General features: G+C 51.3%; 1 long non-coding RNA gene across 1 annotated transcript; it reads left to right on the forward strand.

The window, feature by feature from the left end:
• Window positions 1-6,791, forward strand: LOC122221586. Its single transcript, XR_006203316.1, has 3 exons — window positions 1-183; window positions 5,244-5,375; window positions 6,720-6,791. It is a non-coding gene; the product is annotated as an uncharacterized LOC122221586 (long non-coding RNA).
• Window positions 6,792-7,047: the final 256 nt, after the last annotated feature.

A 7,047-nucleotide genomic window follows, 5' to 3' on the forward strand; every position in this document is an offset into this window, starting at 1 on the left:
TATTTATTGCGTTCCCACCATGCGCTACCAGCCGGTAGACAGAACAGCCTCAAATCCTGCTGTTGTGGGGGTTTTGACGCCACCGAGATGGTGACCAAGGCAGATCTCTACACCGGTCACCTATTCCCAGCTCCCCGAAGCTCCGGAACAATCATCACGGACGTACCACCCAACCTGTACACGGTAAGAAAGTAAGCAGTACTTTTTGTACCTTGGGGACAAAAATAAAAACCCAGTCACTTAAGTGTCACTCCTACAGCAGCATTGACTTAATGACTAAGAAAAAAAAAAATACCATTGTCTGAACAAAGAGACATATTTGGCGAGTTTTATTATACTGACTGACATGCTTAATTCCCATCCCTCCAGAGGAAAGGAGGCACTGAGTGTTCCCCCCACCCTCACCCCCCCCTTAAAAAAAGGATAAAAATAAATGACCAGAACAGACACAAAACAGCAGCCCCAGCTCCCTTCAGTCCCAAGCACTGTCTGGAGACTGACTCACCCAGGGATTGTACCCAGAGGGATGGCGACCCTTCACCAGGTTCAGAGAAAATGGTGATGCACCTGCCGATGGCAGGGCCGGCCCCGGGGTCCTGGCCCGAGAGTAGCCAGGACTGGGGGGCAGGGGATGTGTGGGGAGCCCAGGCCAGTCTTCTGTCCCTCTGTCTTCTCTGTCTATGGCTCTGTCTCTTCTGTCGCCCCTTCTCTTACTGTGTCCCTGTGTGTTTGTCCTGCCACCTTCCTGCCTCTCTGTCTCCTGGTCTGCCTGCTGGCCTGTCGGACCCGGGATCTCACATCTGCCTTTCCTCTCTCCCTCTCTCTGCTGAACCATGGCTGTTCTTTTCATGACCCTGACATGTCAGGTGCCCCTCCTAACTCACCCCGTCTCCAGGTTCCAAATCCACAGGACAGAGAGGGGGGCGCTTGGCATTTCCTCCGGGGCTGCCCTCCCCACCGTCCCATGGCTCCGTGAGCCCGCGTGCTCACGCGCAGGGCAGGGGATGGCAGGGCCCAGTCTTGCGGATGGTGGTGGGTGTGGAGTTCTCAGATACAGGGGCACACCCTGGGGAGACACCTCCAGAAAGTCTCCTATGTTGCAAACCCCCCAAAAGAGGTGTTCTTGGAAATCCCTGTGGCAGACCCCACGTGTGCTGCTCCCTTTTGCAGAGTTTATAAATATAGACAAATTTCTAAGGCTTAAAAGAGACATATTTCACGTGTGACTGTGAAATAAAATGGTAAAATAGGTCCCTGTTCTGCATGATCCGGGCTGAGAGCTTTTCTAAATGCAGCCTGCCGCATTAGCATCTTCGTGGAGCCTCTTCCTAATTTAAAGATCCTATAATTATATATCATGCATTGACATTGCTGAAAATCTGTGTAGAAACGTGGCCCGGGAAGGACCTAACCAAAACATGCCGTTTCCTTGGTTTAAAATGGCCACGCTTATGCCTGGAAAAATCCCACATATTGGCGGAGACAGATCTGGGAACGGTGCTTTTTCCTATGTGCTTTATCAAGACCTCCTTGTCACCTCTCTCTGGAGGAACAGGAAGGGGCGTCGTCAGCCAGGAAGAAACACTCAGAGAAACACAGCTTCTTAAATGTGGGGGCAGTGACAGTTTGTAGGTTTCGGGCACTACGGCCTTGGGGACAGACTGCAGCCGTTCCCAAATCCTGAATGCCCAGTAAGCCACGAAGAGAGGGGTCTACATTCATTTCTTTATAGAAACTACACGCAGCAAGATTCTCCCGTCCTGCATCACAGGCGGCCTGATTGTTGTTCAAGTGGCTCTTTCTCGTCCAAGGCATCTGGTGGTTCTCCTCCTATTTCCTGGGCATTTCTTGAAGCTTTGTCTAGTTTCCAGCTGTGCCGCGAGGGCCCGGAGACGGGTGAGGCCGGGGTCTGCCCTCCCGGCCCCAGCACGGCGGTTCTGATTTGATCCGTTTCACTTTGTTTCCTAATTTAATTTTTTTACGGTAAATATCGGTTACACAGCAACAGTCCCCTAGTCCAGCCCTTCAAAGTTCAAACTCTTGAGTTTGTTCTTTTTGTATTTACCTCCATCATTCTCAGTAATAGGCTTACTTGATCACTCATGGATGTTTCCATTTGAACATTTGAACCATCGTGTCCTGATTCCTGACCTCCCGGCACGGAAGAGGTCTTATCACACTGTCTTTTTTTTTTTTTTTCAACGTTTTTAATTTATTTTTTGGGACAGAGAGAGACAGAGCATGAACGGGGGAGGGGCAGAGAGAGAGGAAGACACAGAATCAGAAACAGGCTCCAGGCTCCGAGCCATCAGCCCAGAGCCTGACGCGGGGCTCGAACTCACGGACCGCGAGATCGTGACCTGGCTGAAGTCGGACGCTTAACCGACTGCGCCACCCAGGCACCCCACTTATCACACTGTCTTATCACACCCCCCGCCCCCTCCACACCCCAACACCCACACAGAAACACACCTTTCCCCTCCCTTGCCTTCCCAAGAGAGTTTGTGCACAATGCTAATGAAATCATTTGTGTTTATATTATTCTGACTGCAGAAGACGCTGTTAATACCCCACCCATCATGGGACGGGCACCTGACTCCTGGGGGGATCAGGGGAAGATTTCTGGATGAAGTTAGAGACCAAAGTGGGAGTTGAAGAACAGGGCTGAGACAGCAAGGGGACAGGACAGCACGGGCAGGAAGTGCAGAGGCCCAGAGATGGAGAGGGGGTGCTGGAGCAGGGACTGAGGGGTGGGGAGCAGTGGGGGAATGAGCGGGAATGTCAGCAGTCACGGGAGCCACTGGGGAGTTTGGCCCCGAGCAGTGTCACAATCAGATTGCATGTGGCGACAGAGCCGCCCTGTGTGGAGGGATGGATGGAAGGGGCCCCAGAAGCTGTTCCACTGGGCAAGAGAAGGTGCAGGCCCAGAACAAGCAGTCTGCGAAAACCCAGGCACCTGACCTGGGCAGGGGGGTGGGGGTGGGGGTGCCAATCATGGGACTAGACAGGAGGAGAAGCCGGCTTCCAAGGAAGATCATGAGCTCCGGTGTGGACACACTGAGTGTGAGGTGTCTGCTGTGGCAAAACGAAAGGAAAAGGCAGGTGGGGAGCTGATGACAGGAAGGAAAGCAAGATGGCGGGAGGCAGTGCAAGGCCTACCGTGACCCCTGACTTGGAACACCTTCCAAAGCTTTTGGCAAAGTCTAATAACCCCATAGTGAGGTGTGATCACACGTGAGAAACCAGAGAAGAGGGTGCACTTTTTTATTAGTGTCCACCTAGCGCAGACAGAGTGACAACGTGTGAGAAACCCACATCCCAAGAGTCCCAAGGATCCCTGGAGATCAGAAGGAACCGGAGGAAGCCTCTGAGTTCTACCAATCGTGATGTAGGTGGTTCACCTAGATTTGCAGGTAGATAGGGAGCCCCTCACTAAATATCCCAGACTGACACGAGTGGCCGAGGCCCCCAGGTTGGGGTGGACACAGGAAGAGGACCTGCACGCCTGAGTGGCTTAGGCAGTGAAGGTTAAGGTCTGACTTCGGCTCAGGTCACGATCTCGGGGTTCGTGGGTTTGAGCCCCGCGTTGGGCTCTGTGCTGACGGCTTGTAGCCTGGAGCCTGTTTCGGATTCTGTCTCCCTCTATCACTCTGCCCCTTACCCACCCATTCTCTCTCTCTCTCTCTCTCTCTCTCTCTCTCAAAAGTAAATAAAATTAAAAAAATTAAAAAAGAAGGAAGGAAGGAAGGAAGGAAAAGAAAGAAAGGATGAAAGGAAAAAAAAAAGAAAAGAAAGAGAAAAGCAAAAGAAAAGGAGGACCTAGCTGAGCCAAACCCTTTGGTCCCTCCCTGGGGAGGTAGGTCCCAAATGCTGAGGAATGGAGGTGTTTCAAGGAAGCAGAGGCCAAAATTTCCAGTGGTACTGAAAAGCCAGGAGTGATGAGGACCAAACAGAGTCTGTTGGTAGTGGGGCCAGGGAGTTGGGGAGGTCCCAGGGGAGAGTGGCCTCAGTGGATGGATAGAAACATTCTGACAGGTGTCGGAATTCAGAATGGGGAGGCAACGGGAGTAAGAAAGTAAGGCACAGAGTAGAGACAATGCTTTCTACAAACGTGGCTTTAAAGGTGGTCCAGGAGCCCCGTGGTTCGATTCTCTTCCAAAGGCCTAAAAACCCTGTAATACCACTATGTAGCTTTATTGTTTCCTTCTCTTTCTGGGAAAAATGATCTATATCTATATCTGGATATATATTTATCTGTTTTTGATTCCAAGTCCCACTGAAATCTGTGTTCCCCTTTCACACAAAGGCACATTTTCCATCTTTGGTACAGAAGGAACATGGAGTGTCTTCATAAGTTCCTAGAAAAACTCCCGTCCCCAAATGGTGCCGATTACTGGACGGAGAGGGGCCTGCTTCAATGGGGAAATGGGGCTTTGATTGGAAGGGGGTTTTGCTGATTATCTCTGCTTCCAAAAGAGACTATGAAAAGTTCCAGAAGGGGGCACCTGAGTGGCTCAGTTGGTTAAACATTCGGCTCTTCATCTCAGCTCAGGTCTTTTTTTTTTGTTTAATTTTTTTTTTTTAACGTTTATTTATTTTTGAGACAGAGAGAGACAGAGCATGAACAGGGGAGGGACAGGGAGAGAGGGAGACACAGAATCGGAAGCAGGCTCCAGGCTCTGAGCCATCAGCCCAGAGCCCGACGCGGGGCTCAAACTCACGGACCGCGAGATCGTGACCTGAGCTGAAGTCGGACGCTTAACCGACTGAGCCACCCAGGCGCCCCTCAACTCAGGTCTTGATCTCAGGGTCGTGAGTTCAAGCCCTGCATTGGGTTCAAGCTCTCTGCTGGGTGTGGAGCCTACCTGAGATGAGGTAAGACAAGACAAGACAAGACAAGACAAGACAAGACAAGATAAAAAATAATAAAATAAAGTAAAATAAGGTCCAGAAAAACCCCCTCCCCTTGAAACAGGCTGTTCGGTAGTGGGCGCTGTGCCAAGTCCCCAGAAGGTCTAGCTGAGAGGAAGTTTTGAAAAACCACTGTGGGCAAAGGGAATGAAGAGGGAGAAGAGATTCCCAGGGGAAATCTATTAGGGGGCAGCACAGGGAGTGGGGGGCGGCACGTCCACACTCCCCTTCTTCCGTGGTGGTAGAACATTGAACGGTCACCCAAGGACAAGAAACAAGGGTCAGGATTTGTATGCCCGGCCTGACCATGTCCACCGTGCACCTCCTTTCAGATGAACGAGGAGCCCAAACCCTTCCTGGAGGGGCCCGTGCTGCCCGCAGCCTGAGCAGTGCACTCAAAATGCCGAGCTTCTTTCTCTGCACCCAGGGCCACGTTGCCTGGGACTCTGGACCCACTTGGTCAGGTACGTTCCAGCCCCATCGATGGGCCCAGCCTAGGAGGTGCCTCTGTTGGCCTCAGGGCTCCGCTGGGTGAGGGGGTGTAGGATGCTCGGCGCTATTAGGGAGATGGCGGTCTCTGCATACAGCATAGAGGTTTTGCATTTGTAATATTCATACGTCGACTTTTTTCTGTATTAATCTTTTCACAAAGCGTTTGTGAAATATGACCTACAAAAAGGCATATAGAATAATACAGAACGCTCACATCCCTCTCCCCAAGTGTAAGGAAAATAAAACAAATATTACTAAGAGAGTCAAAGTCCCCAGAGTGTCCCCCCGTGACTGTATCCCCCTGCCTCGAGGCACCTGCTACCTCGAGTTTGGGGTGTATCCTTCCTACACCCCCCACCATGGCAACCCAGACGGGATGGCCCCACGTGGCCGGTCTTGCTGCACGGGGGCGAAGGGTTTGCCTCTCAGCACGGAAGTAACAAACAGGAAGAGAAATCATGGCGGCAACAAAAAAGACATGAAAACTCTAGTGACGGAAATACAATTGCCTGGGGCGCCTGGCTGGCTCCATCGGTAGAGCAGGTGACTCTTGATCTTGGAGTTGTGAGTTCGAGCCCTGCGTTGGATGTAGAGATTCCTTAAAAATAAAATCTTAAAACAGAGAGAGAGAAAGAAAAGGAAGGAAGGAAGGAAGGAAGGAAGGAAGGAAGGAAGGAAGGATGGTGACGGGTTAGTTTCTCCTCCGAGTCAGTGCTCAGATGGGGCTCCCCACCAGCCTCCCATTTGGCTCAGGAAAATAAAATGAAAGCCCTTGGGGCGCCTGGGTGGCTCAGTCGGTTGGGCGTCCGACTTCGGCTCAGGTCACGATCTCGCGGTCCGTGAGTTCGAGCCCCGCGTCGGGCTCTGGGCTGACGGCTCGGAGCCTGGAGCCTGTTTCCGATTCTGTGTCTCCCTCTCTCTCTGTCCCTCCCCCGTTCATGCTCTGTCTCTCTCTGTCTCAAAAATGAATAAACGTTAAAAAAAATTAAAAAAAAAAAAATGAAAGCCCTATTGGATTCTTGGGACATCTTGGAGCACTTCCTAAGGGACAGATGAATGAGAGGCTGGTGGTTGACATTTAACTACAGTTCCAACTTTATCAAATGTCTCCTTGCAATATGTCCAAGCCAGCCTAGAACTGGACTGGACTTGGTGGCCTGAGGGGCCGCCTGGCCTTCAGGCTGTGCCCCTAGCCCCTCTGCCCACCCCATGCTGGGCACAGGCCACCAGCCTGTATTGTGAAGTCAGTTGCCTGAGATCCTGCCAAGGGTAGTTTTCTATTCAAAGCATCTTTCTCCTCTTTGTTCTTTGTATAGGTCCCATGGTATGTTAATGGGCTTGAGCTGCCATAACAAAATATCATAGACTCCGTGCTGTAAACAACAGAAATTTATTTCTCCCAGCTCCGAAGGCTGGAAGTTCAAGATCAAGGTGCCAGCAAGGTAGGTTTCATTATAAGGCCTCTTCTCTTGGCATGGAGGTAGGGGGCCATCCTTACGGTGTGCTTGCCTGACCCCATCTTTGTGCTGCGTGCAGGGGAGGGGGAGGAGGGAGAAAGAGAGAGGTGTTGTGTCTTTTCTTCTTACAAGGACATCAGTTCTGTCAGATTAGGGCCTCACCTTTACAACTGCATTTAACCTAAAT

The sequence above is a fragment of the Panthera leo genome, chromosome B3, assembly GCF_018350215.1.
Source record: "Panthera leo isolate Ple1 chromosome B3, P.leo_Ple1_pat1.1, whole genome shotgun sequence".
NCBI classification, from domain to species: Eukaryota; Metazoa; Chordata; class Mammalia; order Carnivora; family Felidae; genus Panthera; species Panthera leo.